The sequence below is a fragment of the Myotis myotis genome, unplaced genomic scaffold (genome assembly GCF_014108235.1).
Source record: "Myotis myotis isolate mMyoMyo1 unplaced genomic scaffold, mMyoMyo1.p scaffold_m19_p_2, whole genome shotgun sequence".
Classification (NCBI taxonomy): Eukaryota; Metazoa; Chordata; class Mammalia; order Chiroptera; family Vespertilionidae; genus Myotis; species Myotis myotis.
This window is the reverse complement of record NW_023416324.1, coordinates 16,974,688-16,987,463: the sequence shown is the minus strand read 5'-3', so window position 1 is coordinate 16,987,463 and position 12,776 is coordinate 16,974,688.

Below are 12,776 nucleotides of genomic sequence, written 5' to 3'. Positions count from 1 at the left end.
GTGCTCACTGAGTCTGCTTCTTGAGTGTGTCCCTTATGGATGTGAGGAGTCGAAATCTGGTATTTGACCAGGGGTACCCTGGCTCCTGGATCTCCAAGTCAACCACTGTGTGAGTCCACCCAGCAGGAGCTACAGTGTTATCAGCAGATTTCTCTTCTTTGTTTGGGGTTTGGAAGTTTTGGAGCTCTCTGACTAAGCTGCAGTTTGTTAGGTTAGGCTGCAAAAGTGCAGGTGATTCCTTTGCGCCTCTGCACACAGTTTGGGTGGGGATGTAAATTGAGTGGGGCTGGGTCTCAGAGAACCACCAGGGTGGAGCAAACAGCAATGGCTGTTGTCAGCGTCTCTGCGATTCCACGTCCCTGAGTCCCGCACCCCCACAGCAACAGTGATCCCTGCGAGCGCTCTGCGAGAAAACCACCCTTGCTTTCCGACCCGCTGCAAGACAGTCCAGTTTCTCCCCGTAGGAGTCTGGGACCCCAGAATCTCGCCTTAAACAAGCTCAGTGCATTTGAAAGCTTGTATCTCTTTCCGATTGAAAAAAACCGCACATCCAGGTGCAGCCCGCCTCGCACATGCCTTTGTACCTCTGTTCTTGGCGCCTCTGCACATCCTACCCGGTCTCAATGCGCTTCTTTCTTTCCTTCTAGTTGTAGAACTTCCACTCGGCCAGCTTTCCCATGGTTCTGGATGATAGCTGTTTTGTCTTATAGTTGTAGTTTCAATCTTGTTGTGGGGGGCATCACGCACAGGTTTATACCTTATGCCACCATCTTGGTTCCCAATCACAAGTTCTGCACTGGCAATTTAAAAATAAACGTTGACTTGCGCATGCACTGTACATATAAAGCTCTTGCTGGCCTTAATCACACGAGTGTTTTAATTTTATAATACTATATTATATATATATTATTTTGACATGTAATTTTTTGCAGTAACATAATTACCACACAAATCTTTTTTCTAATTAATTTCCTTTCAAGGTGCACGAATCCATGCACCAGGACACTAGTGCACCACATCTCCAGTGGGGGAGTATGCAGGAGGCAGCTGATCGATGTTTCTCTCTCATCAATGTTTCTGACTCTCTATCCCTCTCCCTTCCTCTCTGTGGAGAATCAATAAAATATATATATTAAAAATATATATATAATATGTATATGTATATATAAAAAATATATGTATATATATATATAAGCCTTTGTTTTACTATGGTTGCAAATATCAAAAAATTTCTATATGTGACACAGGACCAGAGTTAAGTTAGGGTTTTTCAAAATGCTGACACGCCGAGCTCAAAAGGTTCACCATCACTGCCCTAGTGTGTGCATTGCATTAGTTAATTTCCTAAGTCCTTTGTCCTTTCATCAAAAATGTAAACTCTCAGAAAGAAAATTTTTCTTTACCCTTTTACCTCCCACCAAACGGGGATAGCCCAGCCCTCCTAGGCAATTCACCATTCTCCCAATTTCCTATTAGTCCATTCCTTGTACGTCGAATGTCCTCCAACTGCATAAATCCTTCTCATTTTCAAGGCCTAGTTCAGATGTCACTTTCTTTGTGAACTTTCCCCTAAATGCCTCAGACGAATTTAAAGCTCCCCTTTCAGGATTCCTAAAGGTCAGAATAGCACTTGTCTTCATATATAGTGTTGATTTCCAGGTGGGGCTACTGTCTCCCTGGCCCAGCTGTTCCTCTTCTTACAATCCCTAGTCCCTAAGCCTAGAGTGCTTAGTTAAATTTGTCAAACATCAGTGGCCCCTCCCCTGGTCAAAATAGGGATCTGTGATGGGACTGTGAAGATCAGGGTGAGCTGACAACTCAGAAAATGCTCCTCTAGTGCCACCTCCTGGCTAGATAGGACATGACAGCTCCTTGTTCGAGGCGTTCCTTGGAGTGCCATCACTTCAACTTTCATTCTTTTTGGTTGTTGTCTTGGTTTCAGCAACATGGCAGACTTTGCTAATAGGGAGCCCTTTCTAACACAAACACCCCAAAATCCTGGAAAAACATTACAAGAAAGGAAGCAAGCCAGCAGGCCAAGAAGGGAGGAAAGTAAGCTCATTGCTGAACTTGTAAGAAGGGAAAATCAGAAGGAGCCAGAAACAGAGAGGCGAACAGAGCAAGGAGGCCTATGTCTCCCTTGTCCTGGAGATAGATATTGGATGTTTCCCAATGATTTTTTCTTTTTAGAGAGTGTGGGAGGGAGGGGAGAGACATACAGAGAGAAACATCGATGTGAGAGACACATGGGTTGGTTGCCTCCCTCACGTGCTGAGAACGCCCCCTCCACCCCGCTCTCCCCTATGCCCAAGAAGCCTGCATCAGAGGTATGATCCTTTTTAAAATACATATATATACATATTATTGATTTTTTACAGAGAGGAAAGGAGAGGGATAGAAAGTTAGAAACATCAATGAGAGAGAAACGTCGATCAGCTGCCTCCTGCACACCCCCTACTGGGGATGTGTCCGCAACCAAGGTACATGCCCTTGACCAAATCGAACCTGGGACCCTTCAGTCCACAGGCCGACGCTCTATCCACTGAGCCAAACTGGTTAGAGCGAGGTATGAACCTTTGACCGGAATCAAACCCTCAACCCTTCAGTCCACAGGTTGATGCTCTAACCACAGAGAAAAAAACAGCTAGGGTAACATTCTTTCATTCATTCGTTTGTTCTGGAGAGAAAGACAGACTCAGTTCCTGACCTTAGGAAGTTTAGTGCAGAAGACAGTCTCAGAACGCAAGTGTGATAGAAGCTGCGATCCTGAATATTTTTAGGCCACAGGAAAGGGGGTTTCTTTGCCTGCCCCTAAGGCTGCCATCCCCAGAGGCCAGGATTAGGGCATGGCCTGAGCAGATTACCCTCCTGTGACTACTTGTCAATTTGGGAAGCACATCTGTGTCAATCAGGTCTTCCACATTCCACCCTCCTACACACACATTACTTTTTCTTTTTAAAGCTATTGTTTGTTTTAATTTTTCTTAATGTATTTTATTGATTTCAGAGGGGAAGGGGGAGGGAGAGATAGAAACATCAATGATGAGAGAATCATCTGCCTCCCACACAGCAACCTGGGCATGTGCCCTGACCAAGAATCGAACTGTGACCTCCTGGTTCATAGGTCAATGCTCAACCACTGAGCCACACCAGCTGGGCTAAGCTTATTGTTAACAAAGACAAACAGTACACCACACTACAAAACAAGTCAGTGTCTCTTTCGGTGCCTCCAAATGACTGGGACCTGGAATCCATGTCTTATGGTCTTGAAGCCCTAACATGAGAGCCACAATGTTAGAGCTGGAGGAGACCTTCATTCTTTCATTCATTCATCCTGTAAATACTTATGGAGCGCTATTAGGTCCAAGCATTGTGTAAAGTTCTGAGGACATAATAGTGAACAAGAAAAATCATGGCATACACTCTCATGATGTTTATGTTCTCTTTGGGGAGATGAAAAACAAAGCAAGTAAACAACTTTTAAATATGTATTTATTTTTAATAGGTGGTACATTATATGATTCAAAATACAAAAAGGTGCAGTGAAAAACCTCCCACTCTTACTGCTAGCTACCTAGACCCCTCCAGTTTCTTCTGCACCCACCAGGAGATAACATATGCATATACAAGCAAATACCCTCCCTCCCCCCATCATACAAATGGCGGTATTCTACACACTTTGTACTGCACCTTGGATTTTTTCACTTAATAATATATCTTAAGAAATTGTTCTATATCAATACATAGATTTCTATTCTTTTTATAGTTATATGGTATCCTATTGTGTGAGTAGTGCATGATTTAAAATAACATTACATTGTGATGTTATGCTGCAAACAGAAAATAAGTGGAAAGCTGAATTTTAAAATAACAAGGGCGATCTGGCTTTAGATAAGGTGGTTAGGAAAGGAAGTTCATGCTCAGGAAATGTCACTGAAGAGTCCTAAAAAATAAGAGGGAATCCACCAGGGGAACACAAAGAGAAAGGACGTTCAAGCAAAACAAAGGATTGCCAAGGCAGGTATTAGCTTGACATTCTGGAGTGGCTGGAAACCACGGTGGCTGGAACCAGATGAGGTGTTGGAAGCACAGAGTCAGATGGTGAGGGGCCTTATAGGCAGGTGAGCAGCATAGGGGTGATTCTACTAGTAAGTGCAACGGGAAGCCACTGGAGAGTTCAAGAAATGGGCACGCTCTGATTTATAACTAAAGGAAAAAAACTTCACTTAGGCAGCGATGTGAAAGTGGATTAAAGAACAAGAATGAAAGGAGAACAAGAGGAGGAGGATGCAGTAGCCTAGGCAAGAGGTAGTAGCACATGGAGAGAGGGTGGTAGTAGACAGCGCTGGGATTTAGTCTGGAAGCAGAGATGACAGGATCTCATAGATCATTTAGCAGTTCCCTCACTTTCCAAACTGACCAAGCCAGTGACTTGCTTGCCACAGGTCAGAGAGCTCCTTATGTAGATCCAGGCCTACACTCCAAATCAGTGTTCTATCACTCTAGAATTTGAGAATAGAAACTGTATTTTAAAAATGCTGTTAACCAGTAATGACTGATATATTCCATTTTTAATTCATTTGACAGCTTTCTATTTGCTTCTTGAAACCCCACCTCAGAGTAGAGACAGAATGGACTCTCAGGTCCACCACTGCCTACATAAGCCTGGAGCAAGGGAGACAGGCAGTGTGGGACACAGTGAATGGAAATAGGACAGTCAGGGGAGACCTTGTGATAGGGTAATCCCACCTGAAAAGCCTGAAGGAAGTGAAGGTTTCAATGGGCCTTGCAGAGATCTGAGGGGAGGGTATTCCAGGTGGAAGACACTCCTGGGGTCAAGACCCTGTGACAGGAACCTGGCATGTTTGAAGGGTTCCTTGGATGCCAAGGTGAATGGAATAAATAAGAACAGTGGAAACGTGAGCAGAGAGAACAGTAAGATGAAAGTGGAATGGGGAGGGGGCCAATGGCATAAGGCAGTGATGGTGAACCTTTTGAGCTCGGCGTGTCAGCATTTTGAAAAGCCCTAACTTAACTCTGGTGCCGTGTCACATATAGAAAATTTTTGATATTTGCAACCATAGTAAAACAAAGGCTTATATTTTTTATATTTATTTTATATATTTAAATGCCATTTAACAAAGAAAAATCAACCAAAAAAATGAGTTTGCGTGTCACCTCTGACACGCGTGTCATAGGTTCGTCATCACTGGCATAAGGCTTTATGAACCGTAGAAGCCATTGGCCTTTACTCTGAGTGAGATGGGAGCCATGAGAGGTGACAGGATCTGTGCATTTTCACAGGATCCCTCTGCTCTTGCGTGGACTGTCGACTGTAGGAAGCAAAAGTGGAAGTAGAGACCAGCTAAGAGAATGTTGCAGTCAACTAGGTCACAAGGATGATGACTTGGCCCATACATATGGCAAAAAGTGGTCAACCAATAAGATTTTCTGACAAATATGAGAAAGGGAGTCAAGAATTACTCTCCAGGATTTGGCCTGAGAAATGGGAAAGATGAAATTTTTTATTAAATGAGATGGGGACGATGGTGAAGGAAGCGGTTTGAGTTTGAAAGTGTTGGGTTTGAGATGTTGGTGAGACACCATTGGAGAGGCTGGGCAGACTGTCAAATATACCAGAGTTCAGGAGACAGACCTGGGCTGGTTCTACACTTAGGAACTGTTGGCACATGGATGGTGTTTAAATCCACAAGACTGGATGAAATCTAGTGTATAGGGGGTCAAGGGCTATACGCTGGCTCACTTTGGCATCAAGAAGACAAAAAGCAAGAGGAGGACCCAGCCAAGGAGACTAAGTACCAGTGAAATAAGAGATCAATAAATATGCTAGAATCCAAGTGGGGAAAAAAGTCAAGAAGGAAGAATAATGCCACATGCTGTTTTTAGGTCAAATAAGTTGAGAACTGAGAATTAAAACTGTGACATCACCAGACCTTGACAAAACCAGTTCCACTGGAATTGAGAGGATGAAAGCCTGATTGGAGTGGGTTAGAGAATGAAAGAAGTGGGGCCCGTAACAGCTTCTTCTTTGGGGGTTCAGGACATGGTTGTACACTGATGGGAATGATCCAATAGAAGTAAAATTGGGGTGTGGAAGAAAGATTTGATGGGGCCATGTTCTTGAGTTGGTGATAGACTGAGGTCTCAGGAGTGGAGGGATTTTCTAGACAGAAACATGCATAGTCAAAGGACACCATTTCTCAAGCTCTAAGGTTCATAGAATCACCCAGAGCACTTACTAAAGCAGATTGCTATGCCCCCTCCCACCTTGCCCCGATTTCTGATTCAGTGTCTGAAGTGTCATTTGCCCTTATGACATGTTTCCCAGTGGTGCTGATGACACTGGCCAGGAGAGAAGCCTTCAACACTGATCTGCAATTATGTGGAGCAGATGTGGTGGAGGGAGTCTCATTCCTCAGTCGAGTAGGAAGTCAAGTCATTAACCGAGAGTTAATACGGGATACGAGATGTTGGAATTTTGGGGAAAGGGAAAGGCTATTAAATGGTTCTCAACAGTGAAAAGATGGGGGAAATGATTTCCTTCCCGAAGTTAGTAACCATGAATTTAAAATGAGACTGATTATTTTTCTCCAACCACTCTAAACAGCCTGGGTGCAGGCAGGTGGGGATTTGTATGTAACCAGGATTGTGGCTTGTCAATTAAACTAAATGAAGTAAGAGAAGAGGGAAGATGATGGTAAATACAAGATGGGGAAGGAGATTATGGTGGAGCACAAAATTTAAGTTGGAAAAGGAGACACAAGGGATGATGAGAAAAAAACGAAAAGGAGATATACTTTTTTCAGAAGTGGGTGCTTTCTTCCCTTTGTCTTCATTTCACCTCTCTGGGCTTCTGTAGAAAGACTCTCTTGCAGCCTTAAATCCTTGTTACTTTTCTCTATAGCATTAATCACTACCTGACAACTTTGTTCATCTCTCCACCACCATTACAATCCTATTGAAGGGAAGAGCTTTTTGTTTTCTGCAGTTGCATGCCTATAACTCTGCCTGGCTTGTAGCAACCCTCCCCCAAGTATCCTCCCAATCCAATTCTGGCTGGCTTGCTCTTCACAGGCCCAGGACATGTCCTTAATACGTCTGCATCAAGATGCCTTGACTTTGAATGGCATGCATCTAAAAACTTGAGTACCTAATTCAAGCTGATAAGCTTTGGGGAAGCAGAAATCTGGAAGAGTTTGGGTTTCAATGCTTGAGAGGCCAAGATTAAGAGGGCAGGCTTCTGCCAAACCCAGGCCCTTGGGGCACTCACTACTCATGCCAAAATTCTATAAAGCCACCCATATAAGATTGTCATGGAAGACCTGAGTCCTTCTTCAGCAGGCCAAAATTAAAACTTCATGGAACCACAAAGAAGGGGTTAAGTGACATTCAGCAGGTGATTTGGTATTATTCTATTTTTGTAAAATAACTTTAAATTATGTGAATACATGTATTTAGGAATACACATATGCTATATATACTGATTTTACATATGTCATAAAACAAGTTTTTTTCTTTTTTTTTTTTGGAGGAGAGGGGGAAGTGGGGGGGGATCAAAACAAGTTTTTTAAAAAGTGTTAAAAAGATAGTAAAGTTTTAACAAGGTGTAGACATTTTTTGTTCTATATATTGTAACTTGTTTTTAATTAGAAAAGCACTAGTTAAAATGCATTTAAATCCCTGTAAAAATCACAATCAAATAGCTTCAGAGGTCATTTCCACTTTCCAATAAGCAAACGTGTTACAGGGCAATTCCCTGACTTGCCCAACACCACACAACTCATTAATGATGGAGCAGAACTGCCTAAAAGAGCTAAAGCTGTAAAGGATAATGAAAAGTCAAGGGGCTCATGCGGTTCCCACCAAGACAGGGAAAAGCTAGGAAGACAAATATCAAAAGAGCAATCTTCTGCATAAATGCCCCTCTTCTCTTCTTATAAACAGCCTGTGTGTCCCTCCTACAACTCCCAAAACTGTTTTACAATGTAATCCTTAAACTGAATTGAGAGGTCAAGAATCATATTTATTCCCTTTCCCCCAGTGGCCAACAATAGCACCAAACAGGAACTCACAAAATACAGGCTAAATGACGAGACAGAGATGGACACTCACATGCAAAAGTGAACAAAGCAGCAAAATTGGGAGTTTCTTCCCCTGAAATGGGCAAATGTTAATTTTTTTGAGCATGTGAGTAGCACATAGGGCCAGTAGGTGGGGCCAGAGTAATAACTTTACAACCTTTAGACAGTGACATCTGAGCATTAAATAGATGAAAACAATAAACCATACATGGCACGAATGACATTTTTGCCACTCACTAATTTTGTTGGGAAAAATCCCATTTCCATCTAGCTCACCTGTGACAGTAAGAGATTTGACACAGTAGAGCTTTTGTGCAGGTGCTTGATGAGGGCTCTCCCCAAAAAACGAGAGGGAATGCTGAACAGCCCCAGCCTGAGTTGGCGGGGTTGCAGGAGTATGGAGAGAATCAGGTTAGCTGATTTGACCTCCAGCAGCTCGCAAGTGCTGTCCAGTGGCCCAGCCCAGTAGTCAGGCAGGACCCTCGTGGTATCACTCTGTTTCACAACCTCCCACCCCAATCCCACAGGTGGGGCTACGGAACCAGTCCTAGAAACCTGGAAGCAGAAGCCTGAGGTTTGTGGGACCTCTAATCCACGTATCCTGGCTGTGGATGGCTTATCCCACAGCCATGTCAGCTTTTGACCTGCAAACCCAGCAGCTGTAATAAGTATTACCGTTCCAAAGAAAGGCTTCTCAGGATTAAGAAGTTTCACCAGCTGCCCAGAAACCAATAGTAATGAATGAGAGTTATAATTGGGCACTTCCCCAAAGCAAAAAATTAAAATTGTGAACTAACTTTATCAGATCTGAATTCTAGGGACACTTTAACTCAATTTCAGAAAGAAGGGTCCTACATGACAGACACAGACCACATTTCAAATAAATCATTTTTCAAATGGACAAAATAAGTGGCAATATTCAAGTGCTATAATGAAAAACAAAATTTTTAGTATATAACCATTGATTTTCTCACAAATAGAAAAAGGCCTGAACCCGTAAAATAGTTTAGATGGGGTACAAACCAGGGCTCCCAACATTTTTGTCTGTTAACTAAACTACAGGTAGGAATTATGAAAGGGTGCAAGCCAATGTGCATTCAGTGGGTCTCATCTAGGCGAAGCATTATGCTAAGTGAAAGCCCTCTTCATAACTCCAGAAGATTCATATACAGTGCTGTAAAAAATAAAGTGGTTAGGTGTTTGGGTTAGGCTAAATAATCTTCCATCTATCAGTAATAAAAATCCATTTTCTAATCTTGCAATTTAAAAAATTGCTTAAAAAAAAAATCAAGCCCGGGCCTGTATTTCTCAGTGGTTAGAGCATAGGCCTGTGGACCCAAGTGTCTCAGCTTTCATTCCCAGTCAAGGGCACGTACCTCAGTTCCCGGTTTGCTCCCCGCCCCAGGTCAGGGCATGTGGGCACATGCAGGAGGCAACTAGTCGATGTGTCTCTCTCACATCCATGTTTCTTTCTTTCTTCCTCTCTCTCTTTTCTCCCTTCTACTCTCTCTGAAAAGCAACGGAAAAAATATCTTCGGGTGAGGATTAAAAAAATTATTTTTAAATCAAGGGATGATTTCTAAATATTCTCCAATAAAAAGGAACCTTTGTTCCTTGGAGAAATGGGGCCATAGCAGGGAAAATACAGAATTATCCAGGAACATCTTGTAGTTCCAGAAAGAAAGGGCTCCAAAAAATGTTGGGGCAGTCAAAAAGACAAGAGCCAACTTGAAGGAGCTCCCAAGCCGCAATAATTTGAGCAACCAAATAAATAATAGCACTGACCCGTGGAAAAAAATATCCGAGTCCATACTGATATAGCTGAATAAACAAAAAGGGGAAAGAGGACAGCTTCTCCTAACAAAATTCTAACTATGCCCTGGCCAGTGTTGCCCGATAGTTAGAGCGCCTGCCTGGGCACTGGAGGTTTGTGGGTTCGAGTCCACTAAAGGGCATGTACCTAGGCTGCAGGTTTGATCCCCACCCACCCCAGGTCAGGATTAAAAACAAAACAAAACAAATACATTCTAATTAGTATAAATGTAGAAGAAATAATAAACATTTGGCAAATGCTACTTGTTGCAGGCAATAACAACCCAAAGGTCTCAAAATTAGTAAACCAAAGATTGATAATCTTAAAGTGTACTCCTCCATGAGTTACTTATTAATTACAAAGGAAAAATCAATAACTTTACAGTGGAGAAATCCAGGAGACACTACCTTAACCAAAGGTCAAAGTTAACATCACCAGTAATAAGACATGGACATCATGTATCCTGATATAATGCATTAAGAAGGGTACATGACTTCTTACATTCTTGCCAAAAAGTAACTTAATAACGAGAAAATCAGACAAATCCCAGGAGCAGTCCATAAAATAACTGGCTAGTACTCTCCACAAAAGTCAAAATCATAAAAGGGGAAAATTAAAGAACTCACAGGCTAGAGCAGGGGTGGGCAAACTTTTTGACTCGAGGGCCACAATGGGTTCTTAAACTGTTTTGGATGGAGTGTTTGTGTGAACTAATATAAATTCAAAGTAAACATCATTACATAAAAGGGTACGGTCTTTTTTTTTTTTTTTTTTTTTTTTTAGTTTTATTCATTTCAAACGGCTGGATCCGGCCCGCGGGCCGTAGTTTGCCCACGGCTGGGCTAGAGGCTAGAGACAACTAAATGCATTTGGGATCCTGGATTGAATGCTGAGCCAAAAAAAAAACACAAAAAGACATGCCTTAGACAACTAGCACAATCTAAATAATATCTGTAGATTAGTTAATAGTACTATATCAATGCAATATGTTAACATTTGGAAGAAGCTGCGTTAAGGTTATATGAGAACTCTCCATATTCTTTTTGCAAAAGACTAAAATTATATTATAAAAGGACTGTGGCCCTAACAACCAAAGACCCGTGCGGGTGGGCAGGGCTGGGAGCACGGTGAGCCCACACGGGGGGGGGGGCACGCAATTTTGCGCATTGGGCTTCTAGTTCCAAAATAAGATTTTAAAAATGGAACATGCTGGGGGAAGATAGCCAATCAAATGTAACTAAGATTAAATTGAGTGAGTGTGATACATTTTGTTAACATTAAAGGTTAAAAATGCTTTGAATTGCCCTAGCTGGTTTGCTCGGTAGTTAAAGCTTCAACCAGCGGACTGAAAGATACCTGGTTTGATTCCAGTCAAGCTGCAGACTTGATCCCCAGCTCTGGTGTGGGAGGCAACCAATCAATGTGTCTCTCTCACATTGATGTTTCTCTCTCTCCCCCTCCCCTATCCCTACAACCCTACCACTCTTCCTAAAAAGCAACGGAAAAACATTCTCCGGTGAGGATTAACCAAAAAAAAAGCTTTTGAACTGACATGGATCATACATGGTGAGACTATTTTCCCTTGTCTTCAACAAAGGAGAAAAGTAAACAAACATAGCTATTCAAAGTCACAAATGACAACAGAACAAAGCATTGAGAACAAAGAGTCAAAAGTCAACAATTTCCACTGGCAAAACTCATTAGCAAATAACAGAACTAGTTTAGCTGCACTTTCAGGTCTTCACCAAACCAATTTGGCCTAACTCTTAGAGTGAACACAGTCTAATTTTTTATACTACAGAAAATGCCAATATGGTTTTGGGGTTTTCCAATACACAAATCCAACCTCCTGACAGCCTCCCCTCCTCCCCCAAACTCTCAGGGAGCGCTAGGGGCTCCAAATTCAAATCCCTTTCAGATTGCACCCAAAACCATACCAGTATTTTCTATGTGACATGAAAACATTGGGAAGCATTGACTTAAACTAAACATTTCAAATTGCAAAAAAGTATCTTGAATGATCTGACATCCAACCTGAATACAAGGTAGGAAAATCTAGGTAAAATTCCTTTTGAATTTGTTTTTCTCAGGATATTTTCCTTTTGGAAGGTGAAATGCTAAACAATTAAGTCCATGGGAGTCCTCTAAAGGTCACAGACAGTTGAGCTAAAATTGAACACACATTTCTAATTTGGAAATTGGGCATCTTCAAATGGATGAAAGCACAAAGGACTCCACAATATTGAGGAAACTATTTCAAGAAGCTTGGAAAATTAGAATTATCTAAGTATATTTTACTGTGCCTCAGATAGGCAGAGAGAAGCTCTCAATCTCAAGTGCCAACTATAATGCTAATTACAAATCAGCAGTTATTAATTTTATCACACCTTGATTTAGTAGCCTGGGCTGTGTAGACTAGAATGAATAAGTCATTTGAAGGCAAAACACTATCCAACAATATTAAAACCCATTTTCAGAACCTTATTACAGAAGTTTTTACACATTTAACTCCCAACATTGGGACATCTTAAGTGCTAAAAATCTTTGAGGCAGAAAAGCCCAAAACCTTTGAAAATAAACAAAATTAATCAATTACCATTAGGACTATATTGTTCACAAAGACCCAAAGCCACTGGAATTTGTTCTTGGACCTGCATCCATGTGGATGGAATCCTGTCTAAATCCTGTATTTCAGATTAAAACCTTACATCCTTGATTCTGGGCTCTTTCAGGTTTCTACAGGTAAAGCACAGTGACTGGCATCTAAGAACTCACAATCAAATATTTGTTGAATGACTTAGCAGTGGTTCTGCCTTCTCTGGGAAGTATCCAGAAATAAATCTTTATAAATTCTGGCCCAC